The sequence below is a fragment of the Arvicanthis niloticus genome, chromosome 5, assembly GCF_011762505.2.
Source record: "Arvicanthis niloticus isolate mArvNil1 chromosome 5, mArvNil1.pat.X, whole genome shotgun sequence".
Lineage (NCBI taxonomy): Eukaryota > Metazoa > Chordata > Mammalia > Rodentia > Muridae > Arvicanthis > Arvicanthis niloticus.
In genome coordinates, this window is record NC_047662.1 from 746,009 (window position 1) to 773,393 (window position 27,385).

The window sequence follows — 27,385 nt, forward strand, 5'->3', positions numbered from 1 at the left end:
CTCACGCCTTTAATCCCAGCACTTGGGAGGCAGAGGCAGGCAGATTTCTGAGTTTGAGGCCAGCCTGGTCTACAGAGTGAGTTCCAGGACAGCCAGGGCTACACAGAGAAACCCTGTCTCGAAAAAAAAGAAGTACAAGAAAAAAAAAAAAAAAAAAAAAAACCTCTGTAATTTAAAATTTAATGATGCATATTTTGAAAAATAATTTTAATTTCTCCAACATACAAATAGGCCCTCACTAAATCACTTTTCACTCTGGTCTGAGAAAAACATCATCTATGAAGCTGAGCAGTGGTGGTACATGCTTTTAACCTGAAACCCTGTCTTAAAAAACAAACAAACAAACAAACATCATCTATGTCACAAAGCTAAAACAAATTAAATGAGATGATCGGTCTGATATGCACCCATCCTATAAGCCTCTCGATGGTTACACTACTGAAATGTCTGTCCCCTTCAACAGAACAACTCCAAGGTTAATGCCTGACATTTGAGAAGTCACACTGACAAAGAACACTACTGTCTTTGAGATGCTATTTTCTTTTCTTTCTTTTCTCTTTTGGTTTTTTGAGACATGGTCTCACTGTGTAGCTGTAGATATCCCGAACTCTCCTCTGCAGACCATGCTAGCCTAGAGAATTCAGATATCTGCTCGTCTCTGCTTCCCAAGTTCTAGGACTAAAGGTGTGTGCACACCAGCCACTACCACCCAGGTTTCAGATGCTATTTCTAATGACAAGAATTTCTAAAAGATTTAAGATTATGATCATGGCTGGGAATAGTAGGTCAACAGCACTTGGGAGGTAAAAATAGGTGGATCTCTGTGAGTCTAAGGCCAGCCTGGTCTATATAGTGAGTTTCAAGCTAAACAGAACTGCACAATGAGAAACTGTCTCAATGTGAAAGGGAGGGAGGGGGAAGGAAGGTGGGAGATTAGACTATAAAGCCAAACCCAAGCAAATAGCATAGCTGAAGGGCTGTTTATGAAGCAATTGCCAACATTTTGTAAGTGTGATAATAGTATCCTATGTTGGGCTGGAGAGATGGCTCAGTGGTTAAGAGCACTGACTGCTCTTCCAGAGGTCCTGAGTTCAATCCCCAGCAACCACATGGTGGCTCACAACCATCTGTAATGAGATCCAGTGCCCTCTTCTGGTGTGTCTGAAGACAGCTACAGTGTACTCACATACATAAAATAAATATATGAATATTTAAAAAAAAATAGTATCCTATGTTAAAAGGAACAAAGTATTTAAGAAAGAGTCTCCTCAAAACAAGCAGAAGGTAGAGAAATGGATAGACACGTATATAAGAAGGTCAGCTATGAGCTAGTGGTGATTCTATTTGCCAACAGTTCTCCAAATAATTAACTTTTTAAAATTTGGTAAGGTGGGACACACTTCTAATCTCAGCACTCAAAAGGCTAAATAAAGTAGGACTTTGAGAACTGGGTCAGCCTGGGCTATATATTATTAATGTCCTGTCTCAAATTTCTTTCCTGCCACCCCATGCCCAAATTATTTGTAGACTTTGAGTCTTGATTCTTGACTAAAAATCCAAATGTAAGAAAGAAAGAAAAAATCAGCTGTATATTCTTTTTTAGAAGAGAAAAATCAGACGAAAGAAGAAGAAAACTATTGTTTTCCTGCTAGATATCCTAACAGATTTGAACTCCTAACTTGTTACTTACAGAAGGGGTGGAGGAAGAGAAGCAGGCTTCAGGGATTTGCTTTAAAACCACTTCAATAGAGTAAAGAATTAGAAAATAGAAGGAAAAAGATTGGATCTAGCTCAGAATTCTGTAAATGTAAACTGGGAGATCATGTAATATACTTTGTATGTTTAAATCTTCTTTTTAAATTATTTTTGATATTTTAAAGACAAGGTCTTTGTAGCCCAATTGGTTTCAAACTCACTAGGCAGCTAAGGATTACCTCAAACTACCTCACCAACATTCCTAACTTAGTAAGTTTTTTTTAAAAAGTCAGTATTTTAGCATTGTTTACCATTATAGACATGCATTAACTCTAGAATGCAAACAGACCAATGTATCTTAAAAAAAAAAAAAAACAAAAACAAAAACAAAAACAAAAACCCTCCAACTTTACAATAAAATTCTAAAGGACATGAATCTTTCTGTGCCAGCACCTTTTTCTTCCAATGGAACCAGAGCACACAGGCACTTGTGGTTTAGTTTTAGTATGATGCAATCTCAGTACTTACCCAAATTTGTTTAAACATCTAAATGGCAGATCTTGGGGCTTATATATCCATGTTTCAAAAGTGACAAAAAAACTAATATTCAGGAATGTTCTTTTAATTCTCTTGCCTAACAAACTGATGAGTATCAATTATTTATATATGTGAAGTTACCTTGACTCAGAAGTGTTTCTGGTCTGGTTTTCCACACATGTAAGTCTATCTGTAACAACAAGAAAAGGTTGTTTTATCACACTGGGGGCTGTGCTAACAGCTATATTAACTACATTTTAGGAAAGAGCACACAAATCATCCTCTTTACTACTTTCTCTACCAACAAACTGCTTTACTCATTACAGCACTGAATTTTTTTAACATTGAAAAATAAATGGCTAGGCAGCAGTGGTATATGCTTTTAATCCCAGCACTTGAGAAGCAGAAATAGGAGGATCTCTGTGAGTTTCAGGCCAGAGTACACAGAGACACCCTGTCTCAAAAAAACAAACCCAACAAACCAAAGAAACCCTAAAGCCATGAATGATAAAAAATGGAGAGCAGACATGATGGTGCATGCCTTTAGAAACATTGTGCTCAGATTTGAGTTCAAGGTCAGCGTATTCTACATAGTGCTGTCTCTGAATGAAGGGAGGGAGGGAGAGAGGGGAAGAAAGAAAGAAAATCAAATCACAAAAACACTAAACAATTAAACAGAGAGACAGGCACTGGCAAGATGGCTCAGTGGGTAAAGAAACTTGCTGCCAAGTCTAATGAGTTCACTCCCTAGAAGCCATTATCAGGTGGGAGAGAACCAACTGCCAAAAGTTGTCCTGACCTACCTACCTACACACACATGTACACAGCAGATAATCCCATTCACGAGACATCCACACTAGGCAATTCCATAGAGACAAAAGCTCAGGAGTTGCCAGGGGCCATGTATGGAAAGTAAAATTTTACTGTGTACCCCTAGGGCTTCCTTTTGGGGTGATAAAAATATAAACTTATGTAGGGAGGTAGTTGTGCAATATTGTGGCTATACTAAGTGCTACCAAATCATTCTCTTTAAAATGCTTAAATTTTCTATTATGTGAATTCTACCCCAAAAAAGAAAAGGTGGGAGTTGAAGTGGAAGTGGGGGAATACAAGTTAATCAGTGAAAGCAAGCTACATCCACCTCCACAAATCTCTGAAAAGGTCCCATAAGTACATGCCTGAAGAACCATCAAATCCTTAGTCTAAAAAAGGGTCTTAACCTGGCACTCTGATGTTTGTTTATTTTTTATTCTTTTGAGACAGGGTTTCTCTGTGTAGCCGTGTAGCCCTAGCTGTCCTGGAACTCTTATAGACCAGGCTAGCCTCAGAACTCAAGAAATTCACCTGCTGCTGCCTCCCAAGCATTTTTTTTTTTTAAAGCATTTTGTTTTTGAGGATTTTGTTTTGTTTTGGAAACAGGGTTTTACTATGTAGTTCGGTCTAGCCTGGGAACTTGTTGTATAGATCTGCCTTTGCCTGCTGAATACAGAGATTAAAGGTGTGTGTCACCATATCTACCTTACCCTGGTTTATTTAAGGTGAAGTTATTCTTGGGCGAGGGTGAGTTGTTCAGCAGCTAGCAGGTGTACAGCAGATCCCAACTTCTAATGTCTGTTACAGCAGCACTACTAGCCTAGCTGCAGCCCAAGGTAAGAATTCCTCTATAGCCAGGTGGTGGTGTCACGCATCTTTGATTGACAAAGGCAAATGGATCTCTGGGTTCAAAGCCAGCCGGGTCTACAGAGTGAGTTCCAAAACAGCCAGGGCTATACAGAGAAACCCTGTCTCTAATCTTCCTCCAAAAAGAATCCCTCTATAAAGTAAGGACCATAATTATTCCAATCTCTACAGAAAGATCTTCCTAGGCACTTTATAAAGGGACAAATCACAATTTGTTTTATCTGAAACAGAATCGTGGGGGGGGAGGGGGTTCCAAGCACTCTAGTCTTTCAGAAGACACTAACCACCATCACACAAGGTGACTGTGTGCATTTGCCAATCTTGTGGCCTCACTGGACAAAGACACTGCTTAATATCCCAATAGCTCTCTGCCTCAAGCCATCACAGTTGACTTATTTGTGGTTAAAATAAGATCCAACTGCAGTTTCTTCCATGGATTACCCAGCCTGTAGGAATCAGAACTTAGGGTAAGACTTCTAGTCCCAGAGAAAAGTAAGGGCAAACTAGAAATACCACCCATAAAGAAAACTGAGAAAACCCAAGTTTAATAAAATCAAAGCCAATACCCAGGATGCTCCTACACTATCTTGTCTGCAGTACAATGGGAAAGTGGGTACACTACAGACACCTATGTGCTGACAATACTGAGAGCCTCAATCTGCTGCTCAGTCCATAGGAACCTCCATAGAACTAGGATCCATAAATCCAGGCAGGCAGACAGGCAAAAACACCACTCTGAGCAAGGGAAGACAGCCAACTGCGGGACAGTGTTGTGGAGATGATATAATGTAAAAGTATACTAATTGCTGAAGACAGCCAAGTACAATCTTTGCTGTCTTAGTGGAGAAAGCATGGAAAACTAACCCTGTAAATTGACAGGGGAGAGGGATTCTACAAGGCAAATTAGATTAACAACATCCAAGTGAACCAAGCCAGGCTGTGTTCACTACTTTTTTTAAAAAGGCATCAGTGCTACACACACCACTTTGAAAATTTTTTTAGACTTTTAGATTTTTAATTTCATGTTATGACTATGTGTCTACATGTGGATATGTACAGTAAATGCAGCTGTCTAAAGAGGGAATAGGAACTTATGGAACTGGACTTACAGTACTAGTTGTGAGCTGCCTGACATGGGTGCAGTGTACTCTTAATCACTAAAAACTCTCTCTGTCTCTGTCTCTGTCTCTGTCTCTCTCTCTCTGTGTGTGTGTGTGTGTGTGTGTGTGTGTGTGTGTGTGTGTGTGTGTCTGTCTGTCTGTCTATCTATCTATCTATCTAGTTTTTAATTGTGGCTGTCCTAGAACTCACTTTGTAGACCAGACTGGCTTCAAACTCAGATCTCTCTGCCTCTGCCTCTGCCTCTGCCTCCCAAGTGCTGGGATTAAAGACATGCACTACCACTGCCAGGTCCTCTAGAAGTTTTAATTACATTTATTGGGAGTGGGGTGGGTAGGAGGAGAGTAGAGTGTGCAGGAACAAACATACCCATTGCACATGTGTGGGAGTCAGAGGACCACTTGTAGAGGTACATTCTCCATCTAACAAGTTGAATCCTGGGAATCCAAAAAAAAAAAAAAAAAAAAAAAAAAAAAAAAAAAGCCCTCAGGCTTGGTGACAAGCACCTTTACCAGATGAGCCATCTGCAGAATAAGAATTTTACAAAGGAGAAAGCCAAGTCCAACATGTAACAGAAGGCACTATAGTGGAACTAAGCCATCCACTGGTCATGAATGTACCATGCTTACTTAGTAGAGCAGCCTAGTTACAATGCAGTCCCCATGGTTATATTAAGTTAAAATCCAAAGTCTAAACTACTATACTAAAGATCAGCCACCATGTCAAGATTCTGAATAAAATTAGCAGGTCCTGTTTTGACTCTGTAGAGTTAATTTAATCATATGAAATATGAATGTGATAAACTTCTTTGTACATGTACACTGTAACACATCTTGAGGCTTTAAGTTCTAAACATTGTTTTTGTATGGTACTGTCACTTAATTTTCACAATCTCAAAATAGAATGCTTTATAGGCTGCATTAAAATGCTCTTTATAGGCTGCATTAAAATGTGAAACCAAGATTTCTCTCATCAGACAAACTGAAGGCAAGACAGGGCACCAGCAGCTCACTGTTTCCAGCACTGGGTTACAGACACACACCACCATGCTAGGTTTTTACGTGGGTGCCAAGGATCCATACTTATGCTTCAAAAAGAAACTGAAAGAAAGCAGAATTGAAAAAAGTCATGCCTCAGGCTACTTGGGATCAATAGGTTCTTTGTGTGAGAGAAATTCATTTTGGTCCTGATTCTGTGCCAGGCACCAGTATAGGCTGAAAAAAAAAAAGTACAAATATAGCTTTAAGAGTTTAAGCACATACATAGGCACACTGAGTAACAAAAGGAGGATGGAAGCATTAAACTACTGATAAAACATTAATAGTAATATGGCCTCCATAGCCAAAGTTCACAGGTATGGTCTTTTATTCACTCATTCAACAACTATTACCAAATGCCAGGCTCGAGCCATGTCCTTTGCCTGCAAAGTCCTCTGTTTCCAGGCCTAGCACTTGGTAAATATCCTGATGAGGGGATTACAAAGTAAATGATATCAGGTGCTTTTCACTGTGAAGGGAAAATAGAACTGGGTGAGATGGAAATGCAGACAGAGTGATGGTCACTCACAAAGGACAGTCAGAGAAGGCCCTCATATATGCTCCCACTGAAGCATCGAAGGCTTGTGACCTTAGTTCCATCTTCTGACCCACATGATGAGAGAGAACCAACTCCAAGGAAGTTGGGCATGGCACTACTTCCTTTAACTAAATGTCAATGTGCACTGCCATTTCTATCTACAGATTTCAGAAGGAAACTAATTTTTTTCTTTATTCGTAGAATATTTTCCTTTTCTTGAATTCAACTTGTTTGTACAAAAAAGATCAGTCATAAAAGGAGGGAAGGGAAGACTAAGGCCATGGTTAAGTGGTAGGGTACAAGCCCTGGGTTCATTTTCCTGTCTCAACACACAGGAGGAATCCAAAATGAAGTTTTATTCAACACACAAATTTTAACTTTAGATACATAGTTCCTTTCAGCACTAGACTTTCCTTGCCAATTAAGTTTTAAACAAGTAGAACATTCAACATCTTTTTGTTTGCTTGTTTTTGTTTTTCTTGTTTGTTTTGTTTTGTTTTGTTTTTCAGACAGGGTTTCTCTGTGTAGTCCTGGCTGTCCTGGAACTCACTCTGTAGACCAGGCTGGCCTTGAACTCAGAAATCCGCCTGCCTCTGCCTCCCAAGTGCTGGGATTAAAGGCATGCGCCACCACCGCCCGGCCTTTTTTTTTTTTTTTTTTTTTTTAAGACAGGGTTTCTCTGTATATCCCTAGAACTCTGTAGACCAGGCTAGCCTTGAATTCAGAGATTCAACTGTCTCTGCCTCCCCAAATGCTGAGATGAAAAGTTCTGTGCCATTACTGCCCAACTACACCACTAATCCCAGCATTTGGAAGGCAAAGGAAGACAGATCTCTGAGTTTGATGCCAACCCGGACTACCCAGCAAGTACCTAGACAGCCAGGGATACAAAAGAAATCCAGTCTCAAAACAAAACAAAAAACTAAACAAATAAAAAAAAAGAATACCCAACAAATTCTCAACCTAAGAACCATTAGTCATAAGACTTTGCCCAGAAAAGGGCTGGATAAGGAAATCAAGCTATAATAAACATTCCAAGTTACTTATCAATGAGAAATGAGGTAAAACACACATCCTATTAACAAGAATAAGACCAAATCCTCACAGCATGTTGGGTACAACGTGTCAGCCCATTTATTATTTGTCTAGCAGGGGCTTTTTATTTTCATGACCTTTGTTGCTTCCTCCCAATCCTACCTAATGCAGCATGGTGACATACTGGGATCAGACTAAAAACCTAAAACAGTATTTTTTCTTTTAAAATCTAAAGCAGCATGTACTGGACTTTCCTAAGGTAGAAGAACATGGGATGATAAGTATATGAGTAGGATGAGATGACTTGTAATTTCCTATGTTTTACTAGTTTGTTAACCATATTGTACCATTTTTGTCTTAAAACTGCTTAAAAGAAAAAAGTTGAACATTAAATATATCTTTAAGGAAATGGTAAAATCTAGAAGCAAAAAATTAAACTACTTCTTATGCCTTCTTCAATTTCTCCCCACCCTCAGTATTTACCTGGTCTAACTAAAGCCCTAAAGCTCTTACAAGAAGAAAGACAAGGATTCTGATAGGCCCCAGGACAAAAAATATATATAGCGAACAAATAAGAACCTGGAGGCTAGAAAGATGGCTCAGCAGTTAAGAGCACTTACTGCTCTTGAAATGGACCTCGGTTCAGGTTCAGTTTTTAGCACCCTATAATCAACCTCCTGTTCCCCAGGGGCTCCAACACCCTATTCTGGTGTCAGTAGGCACCAGGAATATGCACAGTGCACATATATACACACAAACACTCATACATATACATAAAAATAATTTTTTAGAAAGCTTAAAAGAAAGGAAATAGGGAAGAAGAGCAGACAGACTTTTGTACCAACCTCTATTATTTCTGAAAACCTTTTTTCAAGTTCCTTCCATTGTCCTATGTACTAACTGAATATCGGTATCTGGTCCACTGTCCAACAAAGCCTATCCTCCATACAATCACCTCCAGCTATCAGTCTGTCTTTAGGAAAGGTCTGTGCTATCCCTAGGGCAGGCACTAGAATAGAAAGGATATCTAACTGGGAAGGAGGCACAAGAAAGCCAAGCAACTGTGGGATCCTGCAACACAGGCTGTAGTTACATAAGCACCATCTTTTCATTTCACACCATCCAACTAGAAAAATGAGTCATAAAGCACCATAGATTCAAACACATCATCAGGTAAGAATGCAATTCTCCAAACAAGTAAGAGTGGCTGTTAAGCCATTAGTGGCACATACCTGCAGCTGAGCTCATAGATGAGAAGATCACAGCACAGCAAGTTCAAGACCAGCTTAGACTACATGGTCAGACTCTTTGTCTCAAAAACAAATAAAGCCTTTAAAAAATAAGTTCTACATAATTACCTTAATATTTCTCTAACAGCATTCACACATATCCCCATTGTCTTATTAGCTTATTTTATCAAGAGCAGGAGGAGGGGGCCTCAGGTAGGAAGACTAAATATCTGAGCCTAGTTTAGGGGACACATTTTCAAAAAGAGGAAGGGAAGAAAAGACCAGTCAGGGACGTCTAAGAGGTAGTCCCTGATTACTCAAACTTTTTAATTATTTAGGTAAATGAGTATTTTACCTACATGTGTGTCTGTGCACCACATATGTGCCTGTTGCCCACAAAACCCAGAAGAAAGTTATGAACCTACAAGGACTTGAGTTATGAGATGATTATGAGTCACCAATGAGTCCTGGGAATCAAAATGGGTCCTCTAGAAGAGCAGTTCATGCTCTTAAATGCTGAGCCATCTTTCCAGCCTCCACAATTTTTCTTTTCAATTCATATGTCAATAAAACTCAAGGCAAATGGAATTGTGTTACTGCCCTTGCAGTGTACTTAATAAACTGACTTTTGGACTGGGAAAACAGCTTGATGAACAAGAGACTTGCTATCAAGCCTGGCAGCCTGTGTTTGATTCCTGGAATCAACATAGTACAAGTAAAGAACCAACTCCTGTAAACTGTCCTCTGACCCCCACACAGTGCTGTACTATGCATGCAGGCACACAAATAAATGTTCAAAACCAAACAAAAGCCAGCGTGGTTAACACAGGCCTTTAATCCCAGCACTCAGGAGGCAGAAGCTAGTAGATCTCTTGAGTACAAGGCAAGTTTGGACCCCAGAATGAGTTCCAAGTCACTGAAGAATGATGCATAGTAAGACTCTGCCTAGCAGCACACAAGCTCACACACACACACACACACACACACTCAATACTCTCAGCTCCCCCAACTAAATCATGTTCAGAATGTTGAACAAACTCACAGCACTAAGAAAAGGAATGTGGGGGCTGGAGAGACGGCTCAGAGGTTAAGAGCAGAGTTCAATTCTGAGTTCAATTCCCAGCAACCACATGGTGGCTCACAACCATCTGTAATATGGGATCTAATGCCCTCTTCTGGTGTGTCTGAAGACAGCTACAGTGTACTCATATAAATGAAATAAATAAATCTTTAAAAAAAAAAGGGGGGGGCGGGGCTGGTGAGATGGCTCAGTGGTTAAGAGCACTGACTGCTCTTCTGGAGGTCCTGAGTTCAAATCCCAGCAACCACATGGTGGCTCACAACCATCTGTAATGAAATCTAATGCCCTCTTCTGGGGTGCCTGAAGACAGCTACAGTGTACTTACATTAAATAAATAAATAAATAAATAAATAAATAAATAAATCTTTAAAAAAGAAAAGGAATGTGGGAAGCTTGGAGTTGACTGACAAGAAGAGAAGAGTACCAAGCTCCACACTAGCTAGCTATACCCTCCTGATGATATCACATTCTAACAGCTGGGCCTCACATGGTTGCTTTAATAAAAAGACGCAAACACTGCATAAACTTCAGCATGGCACAGGAAATGAGGTGGAAAAAGTTTGATCTGATTCTCAAATTTGAGAAACTATACAGTCCACTAATGAATAGCTAATAAAGAATTAGTAAAATTAGTTTTTGGTAGCTCATGAATATTACTTTCCAAATGGCCACTGAACTCATTAGACATCATTGTTCAAGTTGGATCTTACAACCAAGTATAAGAGACTTAAAAGTTATGTTAGGGCCAGAGCAGAGACTCTTTTTTTTTTTGTTTGTTTTTTGTTTTTTGGAGACAGGGTTTCTCTGTGTAGCCCTGGCTGTCCTGGAACTCACTCTGTAGACCAGGCTGGCCTCGAACTCAGAAATCCGCCTGCCTCTGCCTCCCAAGTGCTGGGATTAAAGGCGTGAGCCACCACCACTAGGCTTCAGAGCAGAGACTCTTGAGACAGTACCTCCATGAATCTGGGAAACTTTCCATCAAAACCCAAACCCTGGCCTCAAGAGATCAAACAACCAAGGCTAAGAACAAGGTAGGGAAGGAGACAATGAAAAGAAAAATCAGAGAACGAGGGAAAAGATAAGAAAGCCAAAAAGGAGGAAACAGGGCCCCTACAAACCTGGCCTAGCCCATCTCCTTTCCTTCTTTTCAGTTGAGGACAGTGAAGTTGAATAATGTGTCTGCCAACATTCATGAGAACAGGCACCGACTCCATAATCAAAGAAACCCAGCAGTAACTCTACACCTGCTGGTTGAAAGGAACTTCCTAGGATAAGCAGAACTAGGGATGTGGGATGAAAGGCAAGAAAAGGTGAGGAGATGGGGATGAAGGAAATGGCGGGAGGGGGGGTGGGAGCAGCAGCCAAGTGGAGGAGACCTTCCAAACATTTAGAACATCATTAGAGGGCTGGAGATGGTTCAGCTGTTAAGAGCATTGGGTGCTCTTAACCAGAAGTCCCAGCAACCACATGGTGGCCCTCAAACACCTGTAATTGGACCAGATGCCCTTTTCTGGTGTGTCTAAAGAGAGCAAAAGTGTACTCACATACATAAAATAAATATATCTTAAAAAACAAAACATTAGAGTTGGGCATGGCAATGTATACCTTTAATTGTAGCGCTCAGGAGGCAGAGGCAGGAGGATCTCTGTGAGTTCAAGGCCAGTTGGTGCTATTATATATAGAAATGCTGCCTTGAAAAAACAAACAAAAAAGAACATTAGCGATACCCACTAAAGAAGCCCAGAGATACATTTATTATTTTGCTTAAAATATAAACCCTGGATCATGGCTGGGTCCTTTTACATGACTACTAGCCTATTTTCTTTAAAATGTTCTTAAAAATGTAAGGGAGAACAAACTGACTTCTTAACAAAACATGTTCCTGCCGGGCAGTGGTGGCGCACGCCTTTAATCCCAGCACTTGGGAGGTAGAGGCAGGCGGATTTCTGAGTTCCAGGCCAGCCTGGTCTACAGAGTGAGTTCCAGGACAGCCAGGACTACACAGAGAAAAAGAAAAAAAGAAAAAAAAAGAAAAAAAAACATGTTCCTAGCCTGAAATTTACTGATTTTAGCTGAACTGCAGTTTTATAAACACAGGTTTGTGCCAAAACCCACACAGGCAGAAAGATTCTAAGTTCAAGGCTAGTATGAAATATATATCTTCATTTTAAAAGACCAGTGTCAACACACATATACTTACACTCAACACACATATAGTTACATGCATGTATACCCCTTGGTAGCAAAGAGGAAAATTAATGTAAACTTCTATTGGTTCATGATATAATCACATTTCAGGGAGGATCTGGTTTATCTTAGTCTGTTTTCTAGGTAGTCCAGGATGGCCTTGAACTCATAATCTTCCTGCCTCAGCCTTGGAGCTAGAAGACAAAGAATACCTAGTGCCTGCTGAGGCCTCTGCTTGCCTATCCCAGAGAACATAGCCCACTGCTGCTTCTTGGAACAGAGAAAGAGTGGTTGGTTTGGTTGAGGGAAGTACATCCTTCAGGGGCCAATCAGGGGACTTTACCATAGCTTTAATGGGAATTCTTAGGTTCTCCCATTTATTGCCTATTTATTGGAAATAGATCTATCAAGTCTAGATAAAGAAACTAAGAAAGCCCAATGGAGTACCCCTTCAGAGATTTCCACAAATACCACAAGTCAATGTGGCAGAATTTCAACATACTGAGCTGAACACACACAAAGCTGTCAAACACACAAGAGAAGGAAAGTCAAATTTCACTCGCTCAAAACAGCCTTCGTCTCACATCTAGTTATAGGAAGCAAGGGCCAGCAGGAGGCAGGGTCTTACCTGGCTCAGCCTACCTGTGCACTGCACACTTTGAACAGCATTTTGAACAGCATTCCCACAGTCTCTCCCTTAATTAACAATATAGCTTGGGAAAAAAGGGGTGGGTCAGCAGTTAAGAGCAACAGCTACTCTTCAGAAGACCTAGGATTGAATCCCAGCACCCACATGTGGGAAGAGACTAAGAAAAAGATCTGTAGGCAGACCTTATATGGCCTTTACTCTCTCTTACAGGGCTGATATGCCTCAGTATAGTGGTTGCCCAGTATACACAAATTCCTCAACTCAGTTCACAGCACCACATAAACAAGGTGTGGTGGTCCACATCTGTAACATAAGCACCTTCAAGTAAAGGCAGAACCAGTTCAAAGACATCCTTGGATATATAGCAAAACGAGATTAGAATACCTAAGACTCCATTTAAAAAATAAATAACTACACATAATTATATAATGTTCTCATAGAACTACTTTGTTTTTGGAGACAAAGTCTCACTATCTAACCCCAGATACCCTTAAACTCTAGAACCTCCTGGGCACCTCTGCTTCTCCAATGCTGACTAAAGGGTACACTCCCACACCCAGATTACTACACACAGTCTTTGAGAGTTTTGATCACCTTAAAATCACAAATAATTCACTGTTGTGCTTCTCCCAAACTGACTATTTTCTTTTTTTTCCTCCTAGTAATCACGAGCTTGGCAAAATTAAGAGAGAAAAAAAGAGAGAGGGGGGAGAAAATGATATCTTAGTACAGAAATGTTCTTGCTACATCTCCGGACCTGCACAAATTAACAAGGCTGGACAGCAGGGACTTCACACAGGGATCTAACTTCTATGAATATACAGCTAGGCATGACAGAAGCACGACAAACATACAGCTGCTCAGGATGCTGAGAAGAACACCAGTTAAGCCCAGGGACTCAGGACAAGCCTAGGCAACATAGGAAGATCTTTTCACAAAACAAAGCCAACACAGAAGCTGCAGAGAGGCCTACCATGACAATGGCATTAAACTAATTCCCTCTCTTAAGAACTTTCCCCCACCCCAAGATCTGTAATCTATTAAAAAAAAAAAAAAGGCTAGCTACAAATCAGCAGATGATAAAACTCAAGGCTGAGCCACTCTATTACTCTATTACTCCACATTTCATCTAGCCACTCATTAAACTATTGACTTCTACAATAAAAACCAAAGCAGAATTTTGCCATAAAGTATTGTAAAGTACATTTCAACTAAACATTCAGGCCAAAGGCTTAATTACAGCAGAACTCTCAGACCCCAAAAGGAAAGGGAGGTGCAGGAGCTCAGGTGCATGGCTTGGCAGGGTTTTTCACAGAGTCTCTGCCCCCCCCCCCATCCTCAGCCACATAAATACCAACTAGGAAAGGAGTAGAGAATCCTACTTGTCTAATCACAGTTATTCATCATGTAGCCAGTTCCTCTTTTTTGTTATTTCTTAGAAATGACCCAATTAGCCTCCAACTGCCCACTGCAAAAACATCTGATTCCCCCCCCACCCCTGTTTGGGGGGCAGGGGGCAATAGGTCTGGCTGTCCTGGAACTGTGAGATTCACCTGTCTCTTCCTGCCCACTGCCCAAACATCTGATTTTTATGATTGGTTGATATAACCCACTTTATTTTGTCTTTTTTTTTTTTTTTTTTTTTTTTTTTTTTTTTTTTTTTTTTTTTTTTTTTTTTTTTTTTTTGAGACAGGGTCTCATTGTACAGTCTTAGCTGGCCTGAAACTCACCATGTAGACCAGGCCTACCCCTGCTTCTGGGGTTCTGATATTAAAGGCATGTGCTACCACATACAGCTAAAAGCTCTATTCTTGAGCAAGATATACAACAGAAATAGGGAAAGAGGACTGAAGGTACAGCTTGGTGGCTGAGCACTGGCCAACACCGTTCCATCCCCACTACCACTGACTCTGAAAGAAAAAAAGTACATGGGAGATCCTAAGTTAGAAACACAAGGAAATGTGACACACAAGATAATGCACTACGTACCTAGAGTTGATCGGCATCTGCCAAAATTCAGGTCTCCTCAGAACTGTGACCTTATTTGGAAAGAGGTCTTTTTCAGGTGTAATCAGGCAAACTAAAATAAGGTCACACTGAAATAGGGTGGGGCTTAAACAAATGACTATGTCCTTCTAAGGAAAGCAGCTGCACAGAGAGAAAGCTCTATGAAAAAGAGGCAGAAAACTGAAGTGATGCAGTTACAAGAGTAAAGAGGAGAGCTTCTCAATAGCAAAGCATTATATGCCTAACAGAACTCTTCCCTGGTATCTGCAGTTGAAGCATACCCTGCCTGCACCCTGATTTCAGACTTCTTTCCTCTACAATATGAGGGTAAGTCTATGGTTGTTTTTTTACAATTCCCCAACAGGGCCCTGGGGAAGTATCTCATGAAAGGAGAGAGAGGAAGTAAGGCACTCCCAATGTCCACTAAAGCTGACACTTCACTGTTTGTTTGTTTATATATTTATATTTGGAGACAGTCTATGTAGTACTGGCCATCTTGGAACTCCCAATACTGATCAGGCTGGCCTTGAATTCACAGAAATCCTCCTGCCTCTGCCTCCCTAGTGCTGAAATTAAAGGTGGGTGCCACCAGACCTAGTGTTCTACCTCATTTAATGCTCACCATGCCTGTGAGGTGAAAAAAGTGATGTAGAATGTGGAGAACGCACAAGATGTCCAGCAATGGACATGTTAATTATGAGGAAAAGAAAACACAACTAGTTGTAAGTGGTAGCCTTTAATCCCAGCATTGAGAATCAGGCAGGCAGGAGTGAGTCCAAGCCCACCTAGGGTTACATAGTGGGGAATCTGTCTGGGAGGGAGGGAGGGAAGGAGGGAGGGAGGGAGGGAGGGGCAGGCAAGGCAAGGCAGAACAGGACAAATGTTTCCACTAACACCAGGCCAATTACCTAACCTCTTCACTGGGCTCATCTCTGAAGGGGGCTATTGACAATACACACCTGTCATATGGATCAGTATCAGTTCTCACTCAACAACACAGCAGCACCCAACAAGCACATCTACAAACCTGGCAGTAACATGGTAAAAACCAAGTTCATCTACTCCGGGAAGGAATGTCAGACAAAGGATCAAAGAGCTGAAGTTTAAAGGAATTTATTTCTACATGGAAATTCAGCTAGTCCCTTTTGCAAGGACCTGAAGGTACACATCACTAAAGATCTTCCATCTCTCCCTCTGTAGCTACCTTAAGTATTCCCATTCAAGCACAGCAAACACCTGAGCTTTTCATATCACTTGTGGGCCCTCAGGAGTCTCCTCTACTGACACAAGCTCCATCTGTTTCCCTCTTTACCAGGAGAGTCACTTCTGGCCATCCCTTGTGTTCTCAGAAGGATTCCACTTTGCACCTATTGTCTGTGAGCTGCTGTTCCTCTACTCAGCACTTGCTGCTGTCCTGTCCATCTGCCTTTCCCCATGCCTATTCTCAGGACAAACCTTGCAGAAACTCATGGTTTTCCTCCCCTGGAAAATGCAGTGCTGTACATGAGGCTAAGAACAAGACATTAAGCCAGAGTGCCTGACTAAAAGCAAAAGACCTCCAGCATCTGTATTTTGCAGCTTAGGATCCCTTTCCACACTCAGTCATCCAGGATCCCACCAGCTTTGGTAGATTAACTCGTATTTACTATATTAAATCAAGAGTAAAAAGATTTAAAAAAATTTTTTTTTACTAACTTAAATTTTGAGGGAGTGAGGAATTCCTGAAGGTCGGAGAATAACTTGCACGAGTCAGCTCTCTTCTACTCTGTAAGTCCCAGGGATAAGGCTCAGGTTATCAGTGCAAAGCTTTATCCACCATGACATCTTTGTAGTCCAAGACTTAGACATTTTTAAATATTGAATCAGAAGCTAAGGAGATGGTGAGTAAAACGAATGCTAAGTAAGCATGAGGAATTTTAGTTTAACTCTCCAGAACCCACATAAAAAGCAAGATGTGGCAGCATGTGCCTATAATCCCAGTACTGAGAGTGAAGTGGGGCTTGGGGATGAGAGCAAGGCAGATCCCAAAGGCCTGCTGGGCTCAACAAAGACTCATCACAAAACCTGAGGAAGGTCTGAAGACATGGCTTCATGGTTAGGAGCAAATACCACTCTTCCAGAGAACCCACACTGGGCATCTCCCAACTGCCTGTAACTCCAGCTCCAGGGTATCTGACACCCTCTTCTGACCTCGGAGGGTACCTACATTTATCCATGCACGAACACACATAACATAAATAAAAATAAGTATTAAGGTCCACTAAAATACAGACAACTAAGAAAAACATTAGATAACCCAAGTCAACCTCTGCCCTGTACACATCCATGTAGGAGCATCCCAAAATGTTCTCCGTATACACTACAAAGCCTCTATATTAAATCACTTGGAAAACTTTTTTGTTTTGTTTTGTTTTGTTTTTCAAGACAGGGTTTCTCTGTGTAGCTCTGGCTGTCCTGGAACTCACTCTGTAGACCAGGCTGGCCTCGAACACAGAAATCCACCTGCCTCTGCCTCCCAAATGCTGGGACTAAAGGCGTGCACCACCACTGCCCAGCTGGAAAACATGTTATCAAAAATAACGTTTTTATGGGGGGAAACTTAACTCTAGCTCCAAGGGACCCAAAGCCTTCCTCTGGCTTTCAATGGAACCCATACATGTGGTATTCTAAGACACACACAAATCTTTTTTTTTTTTTTTTTTTCTTTTCGAGACAGGGTTTCTCTGTATAGCCTTGGCTGTCCTGGAACTCACTCAGTAGACCAGGCTGTCCTTGAACTCAGAAATCCACCTGCCTCTGCCTCCCAAGTGCTGGGATTACAGGCATGTGCCACCACTGCCCGGCGACAAACACAAATCTTAAAGACAGACATAGTGGTCCATGCCTTTAATCTCAGCATTCAGGAAGCAGAGGCAAGCAGATCTATAGAGCAAATTTCAGAACATCCATGGCTACACAGAGAAACCTGTCCAGCACTTGGGAGGCAGAGGCAGGCGGATTTCTGAGTTTGAGGACAGCCTGGTCTACAGAGTGAGTAGTCAGGGCTACACAGAGAAACCCTGCCTCGAAAAAACCAAAAGACTAAATTCAGGGGCCCGGAGAGATGGCTCAGCCGTTAAGAGTACTGGCTGTTCTTCCAAAGGTCCTGAGTTAAATTCTCAGCAACCACATGGTGGCTCACAACCATCTGTAATAAAATTTGATGCCCTCTTCTGTTGTGTCTGAAGACAGCTACAATGTACTCATATAAATAAAATAAATAAATCTTAAAAAAAAAAAAGTCCAGGGCTCCCACGGGGGGGGGGGGGGGGGGGGAGGGGAGACACTCTGCCACAGAGTTGTATTGCTAGGTCAAATGGTCAGTTTCTTCTTTTCTAATTATTAGTGTGTAAGTACATGGGTAACATGCATCAGAAGATGGGTTAATAGTCCTGTCCTCTCCTTCCACTTTGTGGTTGTTTTTTGTTTCTTAACAATTTTTATTTATTGGTGTGGTGGGGGGTATTATGCCTGCTAAAACATTTCATGAGCCCCAACCATGTTTTTGAGGCAGGGCATCTTTTATTTGAGACACACTATGAACTCAAAAGGTCAGTTTCTTAAAGAATAGTTCTAACTCAGAATCTGAAACTGATAATTTTTCAAATAGTTACATCAAATCATTTTACTGTAGTTTATGTTCTGAATGACTCTTGTATCCACCTGTGAGGTCATAGCATCATACAAAGGTCATTTGGGAAGTGAAAGTTCACTGATATAAGGAAATATCTGAAATGTAGACAATGCTTCATTTTATAATTAACAAAATCATTTCACTTGTACTATCCTCTAATCTCATAAGCAAAGTACATTATCCTCTGGACTAAGGATGCATGCCTTAGTGGTACAACATTTATGTGCCTTAGCATACATGGGGCCTGGGGTCTCATACTGTGTCACTTGTAGCAGACACAAAACTCCCAATTTCTGTTTGAAAATGTCTATTTTAAAATATATATATATATATATGTATATATATATACATATATATGTATATAAATATATATATATTTTATGATCGAGTGGTAGTGGCACATGCCCTTCATCCCAGCACTTAGGAGGCAGAGGCAGATCTCTGAGTTCAAAGCCAACCTGGTCTACAGAGTGAGTTCCAGGACAGTCAGGGCTATACTGTGTTGAAAAACAAAAATAAAATTTCATTATTTTTTATGTATGTGGGTGTTTTGTCTACATGTATGTCTGTGTACCATATGCATGCCCTCAGAGACCAGAAGATGTCCAGAATCAGGAGTTACAGATGGTTGTGAACAACCATGTAGATGCTAAGAATCAAACCTGGGTCTTCGGGTAGAGAGAGAACCAGTGCCCTTAACCACTGAGCAATCTCTGAGATTTTTCTATTTTATTATTTCTATTATAGTATATTAAATATTCCTATTATATCATAAAATAAAACCTTGAGAGGTTCTATAGTATGCTATCCAATACTCAAGTTATTCTAAGTACCAGGTTCACTCTGCTCATGTTGGAACCTGGGACATATAACAAGACTTTGTTTCAAAACAGTAAAAATAATAAATGGAAAGGATTAAAGATTTTTTAAAGCCCTGGTTGATCTGAATCTCACTATGCAGACCAGGCTTACCGAAATCTCAGAGATAACTCTGCCTCTACCTCCTAAATCTGGGATTAAAGATCTGCCCAGTCATTAACCTGAGTGCTGTGAAAATAACTAGTTTGTACCACACCCTTGATCTGTGTTAAGTTGGCTGTTTCACTCCTAGTCAGTGCAAATCCAACACAGCAGTAAGTCAGATAAAATGTTTTATGATTACAAGTAGTTTTAACCTAAGGAACCCTTAAAAAGGTTGCAGGAACTGCTAAAAGGTTATACAGATTACACTTTAGCATTCACATTCACAGGTCAGAGTAAGCAGTGATCCCAAGGCTCCAATCACCAGCAAATGCTAATAAGCCCCAAAGGCCTCCATCTCTTCTACAGCCTTAGTCATATAACAGAAGTCAGATTCAACAAATACTTGCTGTATGCCTTTTCAGGAGCTACATACAGGGTGATGCACCAATAAAGGTAAGTGTCTTTCTTCCTGAAGCGTAGGTGGGAAGCCAGGTTATGAAGCCTGAGGTCTAGAAATGCCATGCAAAGAAAGGCTCCTAAATGGGAAGAATGAACTTGAAACACAATTCACAGAGCAAGAAAATGTTCAAGGTCTGTGAAGCAGAATGTGAGGATGGAGTAGCCACCATCCCAGCATGCACAAATCAAAATAATTATCTACCCCAACAAGCATGCAGGACAGAACCTAAACTTAGTGCCCCTCCCTATGCAACCTAGAGCTCATTCTTCATCACCAGCTGAAACCCTAACCAGCCTCCTCCCTCCCTGATGTAAGCATGCCCCAGCCTTAAGCATGGCCCCCATCTAGTCAATCTACTCAAATCTTCAATAGCTTGTCAGAGCTCTCTAGATGAAAGTTCACAATTTTTTCCAAGGCTCTAATCTTTCTGTATCTACTTCTCTCTAGGCAAATTCCTGACCTCAGATAAATAATTATCGAGTGTTTATTATGTGCCAGACACTGCTCTGGTGCTGAAGACAAGGGGGATAACAGAGTCTGGTTGCTGTTTGTTGTATGAGAACCACCCCACCTCCTCTCCTCTGTCCCAGACCTCAAATTTCTTTCAGAGACTTCACTGAGCTCTAGAACTGGTTAAGTATCCCTGAGAACTACTGACTCCACTATTCCTGCTGGTCAGGCTCCCACAACTTTATCCTCAGGAACCCCCCAAAAGGTGCTGAGTAAGCTTTTAAAATATTAAGTTAATATAAAGGAATATAAACTAACAGACGAGAATTCATACTCCTTATAAAGAGTATATTTTATGATCACCACAGGGCTGTTGAGTCACAAGACAATCACACAACTACTACAAGTTAATAAGCATGTTTCATCCATCCTTACTGTTCTCAATCTAACAATCTTACAAACTAATTTATATAATCTCTTCCCTCTTGATAAAATACATTATAAAACTTGGGGGGGCTGGTAAGATGGCTCAGTGGTTAAGAGCACTGACTGCTCTTCCAGAGGTCATGAGTTCAAATCCCAGCAACCACATGGTGGCTCACAACCATCCATAATGAGATCTGATGCCCTCATATGGGTGTCTGAAGACAGCTACAGTGTACTTACACAAAATAAATAAATAAATAAATAAATAAATAAATAAATAAAAACTTGGGGCTACTAATTACTATCTTAACATGGCCTTTTTAATCAACAGCAGAATGGACTGGACTCAACTAAGTAATTTTTAGAACCATTTTTATGTCATCTTAGCCTCTTTTTTTTAAGATTTACTTATTTTATGTATGTGAGTACATTGTCGCTCTCTTCAGACACACCATTAAGCAGCAGATTCCATTAAGGATGGCTGTGAGCCGTGTGGTTGCTGGGAATTGAACTCAGGACCTCTGCAAGAGCAGGCAGTGCTCTTAACCACTAAGCCATCTCTCCAACCCCTATCTTAGTCTTTTAAATTGGAGAGATTTTACAAATGCTCTCTCAAAATTCTGATTTAATAAGACAAATCACTGAAGGCATGGTAGCATATCTCTTTAATCCTAGCACTTGGGAGGCAGAAGCAGGTGGATCTGTTTTAGTTCGAAGTCAGCCTGATTTACAGAGCTAGTTCCAGGATAGCCAAGGCTTCACCAAAAAAAAAAAAAAAAAAAAAAAAAAATCCTGTCTCGAAAAACAAAACAAAAACCAAAATAAAAAGAACAGCAATATAATTAAACACTTCAAGTTCAAGACCAGCCTGGTATACAGAGCAAGTCCCAAGACAGACAAGGCTACACAGACAAATCCTGTCTTGAAAACACCACCCCCAAGACAAAGAAAAGGTAAACTGGGGACAGGGGAGTGTAGCACACAGGCAGTGGCCCATGTCTTTAATCCCAACACTTGGAAAGCAGAAGCAGTGGACCTCTAAATTCAAGGCCAGCTTCACCCATCTACAGAGACAGTTCCAGGACAGCCATAGATACAGAGAAACCCTGTGGGAGGTAAGAAGGCAACTGTGTTCTATAAAAGAAAAAGGGTTTCTGTCATGGAAGCCAATAGCAGCATCAGGGGATCAACATGGCTCCCTAAAGCCAGTACAGTACAGGAGGTAAAAGAGCAGTCAGCAGTCCTCTTACCCAGTGACAAACTCCAATTTCTAAGAAGTCTACATTTCTTAAATGAGTTATGTAGCAAGATCCAAACTTTTAAAAGGCATGGTCCCCATTCCCATTTCAGAACAGTTAACATGGTATGTCCTCTCTTCACATATACATCCACACAATATCATAGGACCATTTTCCCATCACTTTGTTTTGTATGTTTTAATTTAAATGTTTTCTCCTCTTGTTCAATGATCACTAAATCTACCATTTATTTAATTGAGCTACTACTTCATAATTTCTACAAATATTCTTAATAACAAACAGCTCTGGGAAGAATGTGATGAAAAAAACTGAAGGATGAGAGGAGCCTTGAGTAGTTCAAGACTAGCCTGAGCAAGCCTGAGCAACATAGTGAGCTCTGTCTTTAAAACGAAACAAACACCCAAATGCAAACCTGGAATTACTCAAACAAGATCTCATGCAGCTCAGGCTGGCCTCAGTGAAGCCTCCTAATCCTGCCCCCACTTCCCAAGTGCTGAGATTACAAGTACACACCACCAGCTCCTAAAATCAAAATTTAAAAAAAGGTTAAGAATTAAGAGCCGGGCAGTGGTGGCCCACGCCTTTAGTCCCAGCACTTGGGAGACAGAGGCAGGCAGATTTCTGAGTTCAAGGCTAGCCTGGTCTACAGAGTGAGTTCCAGGACAGCCAGGACTACACAGAGAAACCCTGTCTCGAAAAACCAAAAAAAAAAAAAAAAAAAAGAAAGAAAGAAAAAAGAATAAGAATTAAGATGATGCCAGCTGTGGTCTCAGCACTCAGGACTTCCCCCCTCCCCCCAAAAAAAGAATTAAGGAAAAAAATAAAAATTAAAGATTTAAAAATTAAAAATTAAGAAAATGAGCTTGAGAGCCAACTCAGATGTCAAGAGCATTTGTTCCTCTTGCAGGACTTGGGTTTTATTCCCAGTTCTAAGCCTCCCGGCGCCTACAGGAGCCAAGCACACAGGTACACCATATCACATATACATGCAGGCAAAATACCCATATACATAAAATACTAAAAAAAATTTTAATTAAAAAAATTCTAAAAAGTTTTGTTCTGTGTCTTATGAGACTTATGCTAAAAGGAGTTTTTAAATAATATGGTATAAAACTGGGCATGATAGCTCATGCCTGAATCCTAGCACCTAGGAAGCTGAGGAAGGAGGATCACCAGAGGTTAGAGGCCAGCCTGGACTACATAGTGAATACCAGGACAGCCTAGATAAGACAGTCTTTTAAAAACTAAAGGGAAGTGGGGAAAGCACACCATATGGTCAAGTCCAGATAATAAAACCGAGAATATCTATTACCAATCCACTAATGCTAAAACCAAAGCCCACATAAAGAATTTAATCCAATTTGGTGACTGACATGAGCCAAATCTGTTGGGCAGAGAAAAACAATCCAATGAACAAACTAATAACTGCAGATACTATACTTCTAAGCAAAACTGTTGTGGATCACACAGTAAGCACCGGCCACACAGCCAGAAGATGGTAGGTGATTACAGACTGCTCTCAAGGCTCCATTTAGAGCTGTTAACTTTCCAATAATACCAATGGATAATAGATTTTCTTAAATTGTACTTACATAGTGCAAGTTTGTGCATGCGTGGTGGAGACCTTACAGAAGTGCATTTTTTCCTTTCCCCAGAAGAGCTCCAGGGATCTGACCTGGGTGCTCAGGCTTGGTTGGCATTGAGTACCTAAACCTACAGCCCAGTACATTTTTTAAAAATAGATTCATTTATTTTTTATTTATGTGACACACACTAAAAGAGTGCATCGGATCCCATTACAGATGGTTGTGAGCCACCATGTAGTTGCTGGGAATTGAACTCAGGACCTCTGGCAGAGCAGTCAATGCTCTTAACCACTGAGCCAGCTCTCCAGCCTACAGCCCAGTATTTTTAACTAAATGAAACTAAGCTTCAATATGTCTGTGCAGCACTTCTTTTGAGAGAGCATCTTCTCTAAGTCAGCCTGCTTTTCCAGTGGTCAACATAAATGTGCCTGGACAATGGCAGAAGTCATCCATTACATCCATACACTAGTGGATGTGAGGTTCTGACTCTTTAAAAAACAGACAAAACCACCATCATGCAGACATTGGGGAAAGGGAGGGTTTGTCAAAGTTTTATCTATAGGTAGACCAGGTTGTCCATAGTGTTGGGATTAGAGAATATCCTACCAATTCTAGTTTATTCTGCAACCTTCTAAATCTAAGGAAATTTACCTGGTCTCCCCTTCTCCCAAATCAGATATAACTAAAGGCTATAAAAAAGAAAAAAAAGAAAAACCTTTTTAAAAAGCATGCTTAAGGGGCACTCTGCAATACTCCAATTAAACAAATATAGCTTGGATGTCAGCTCAGATGCTATATAAGAACTGTTAGTATCCAGTGGATGAGCTCATTCATGGAAAGACACTGTCAAAGTTGCATGTTCAATCTCCTGCATTAAAAGATTCTTGCAAGGAACCACCAGATAAATACAATTCTGACACTGAGCATCTCACACTAAACCCAGGAGCCAGGCAGCAGGTATGAGCACACAACCTCAAAAAAAAAACCTACTTTCCAGACTCTCACCTTTTAAGAAAGACAGCACACTGTAGCAGTGAAAGACATGCAGGCAGAACCCTACACCATGCAGTCTAGCCTCTCCCATGGAGATCGGGGCTTCCCAGTTGCACTGAAGGTCAGTCTCCCTAAGTCATATCAAACCAGAACCTAGTTCTGCTGTCTAGAGGCTCAAAGCCTGTCTTCACATTTTCATTCCTAGCCGAACACCTAATGTAAGATATTTTCTTTTTGCAGTATGAAATACCTTCCAGAAGAATCCAGAAGACATCTTAGCATGAAAACCAAAAGCCTTATCTTCAAATAAAAGCTGTCTCTCCCATCACCAAAACCACCACAGCTTCAGATGTAAAAACAAACAAACAAAAAAACTTTAGAAACTGATTAATGGTTTCTCTGGGATCCACATTTAGTCTCCACAGTGAAATGGAACTTTTCACAATATTAATACTGTCATTTATTTGCTCATTATAATAGAATGACTACATATTTTCTTAGTTAACATTAATCTCACAGGCTACTTAACCTTAACACAAAAAAAGCCTTGATTGCTGCTATCAGGTCGAAACATAACAATACAAAGTATTACTACTACCAAACCAACACTACAAATTACCTGAAATTTCAATATTCATGCATAAGTGTCATTAATATAATTAGTTATAAACTACACTAATTCGGGGCTGGAGAGATGGTTCAGAGGTTGGCTGATCTTCCAAAGGATCTGGGTTCAGTTCCCAGCACCCACACGTCAGCCAATGACTGAAACTCCAGTTCCAGGGAATCTGACACCTTCACATACACACACAGACAGACATTCCGGCAAAAGAGCAATGCACTAAACAATTAATTAATTAATTGAAGTCCCACTAATTCTCCTCCCAAAATAAAAATTCTGGCATAACGTCTTTAAAGATGAGCTGAGCACGTATAGGGATGCTATTTCGGGATGCTAACCATGCGGTTTAAAAAAACCCGGAAAAAAAAATGTTCAAATGTATCAAAAGGTCAAAAGCCAAGCTGCAGTTCCCCAGGGGAACCCGAGGCTGTGGAGACACGGAAAGGCTAGGCCACCCTCTGAGTGCTCTGGGCAGGACGTCCCCTCCCAGCACAGTGGCATCAGGCGAACCAGGAGCCCGGCGCGTTTTCCTCTGCACTGGCCGCTAGAGCCAGCCTTTGTTTTCAGCCCCGGCAGCGGACGGCGCGGTCCTGGCTGACAAAGGCGGGCATCGCCATCTTGTCGCGGCGGCCGGACGCGGCGCCCATTCATTTGCGGGCGCCTGGGGCCAGGAACGCTGACAGCCAAGGGAGCTGGGAGGCTCGGTAGCAGTAGGCCCGCACCCGGCAGGGGTGATGGCCGAATCCTGGAGACCCGCCCCGTGTCCGCTCACCGCGCGCCCAGCTGGGTCCCACGCCCCGCAGGAAGGCGCGGTCCGGAGGGCAGACTTGGCTTTTGTTCCCGCGGGGACCCGACCGCGAGAAGCGCCTGCGGCGCGCCCGGCATCCCCGCCTTGGCAACCCACATAGGCTCCAACCTATGACCCGGGCTCCAGCTCTGCATCCCGTTCCCTTTCTTAAACTCAGGACCACCTCCGGGGTCCGGCATCAGGGCCTAGACCACCCGCAACAGCCTCGATCCCAGGATCATGGGTCTGGGAACCGAATCCCGACAATGGGGTTTGAACCCAAGACCACGGGCCAGGTCCCGCATCCGGGATCCAGCCTTGAACCCAGAACCCCAGCCCCTCCACCCGGGTTGCCGCATCTCGGATCCAGAGGCGGTCCCGCACCCCGGATGCGGCCTTGAGCCTAAGACCCCGTCCCGCACCCCGGCCTAGGCGGCTCCGCCCCATCCCTCACCTCGGGACCCCGGCCCCGACCCCCACCCAGCACACCCCGGGATCGCCCGTCCCACCCCGAAGATCAGGACAAAGCCGACGGCCGATGACCCCAGGGCGGGAAGAAGAGCCGTAAGGCCCGGCCCAGCCCCAGGCAGGCGCCGCTCACAGACCCCAGCCGCGCTCACCTCGCCCTCGCCCGGTCTGGCGCCCACGCCGCCGCCTGGTCGTCGCGCTCGCGGCCTGCGGGCAGGAGCCGGCGAGGCTGGTCGGGTCCGCGCGGCGGCTGTTCCAGTCCCAGCCCCGCTGCCCTCGCCGCCCGCGCCCGCCACCGCCGCCGCCGCCGTCGCCGTCGCCGTCCGCCCCTCAGACGCCTCCAGCCATCAGGATGGGCGCGGCGGCCCCTGCCCGCAGCCTCGGGAAACCCCACGTCGCGTCACCGCGCACGGGCGGCGTGCGCGTGCCGCGCTTTCCGCCCCGCCCCCTCCCCCTGCGCGTGCGCGAGCGACTTAAAGGAACCGTGATTTTTCCCCACCCCACCCCACACACAACCCGCAAGGGTCTTTCTTCCAGGGGCGCTGCCAGCGTATCGGCCTCGGTGGCCTCTGGCTCTGGCCTGCTCCTGTGCCATGTGCCCCAAGAGTCAGAGGACGATGTGTCCTGCCTGAGTGTCCAGCCCGGGAGGGCCGAAAGGCGCGTGAGCGGCCTAGCTGGGCCTAGACAGCGAGGGGTGGGAGTGGGGATTGGGGCAGGAATAGCCAGGTGGGACAGGAAGGTTGTGAAGATTAACCACTTTCTTTAAGAATCTCTAAGCCATGCCATTTGGTCTGGTCCGTCTTGCCCATCTGTCCAGCCACCTTCAAGTAACACGACTCCTGCTACACTGACTTTTTGACTCCTATTCTGCCCTTTCCAAAACCAGCTTAGTACCTCTCTTATT

At 42.4% G+C, this 27,385-nt stretch overlaps 1 protein-coding gene across 6 annotated transcripts in view; it reads right to left on the minus strand.

The window, feature by feature from the left end:
• The window catches only part of Gnb1 (G protein subunit beta 1), a 63,712-nt gene extending 36,889 nt beyond the window's left edge, over positions 1–26,823 (minus strand). For 4 of the 6 annotated variants that reach the window (XM_076933583.1, XM_076933582.1, XM_034501651.2 and 1 more), the window contains exons 1-2: positions 26,634–26,823; positions 2,374–2,422 (exon numbers count right to left, since the gene is read on the minus strand). The gene's annotated coding sequence lies outside the window, so the exon portion shown is untranslated. The remainder of the gene's footprint in view (positions 1–2,373; positions 2,423–26,633) is intronic. The other 2 variants (XM_034501652.2, XM_076933581.1) reach the window with 1 other exon arrangement.
• Positions 26,824–27,385: the final 562 nt, after the last annotated feature.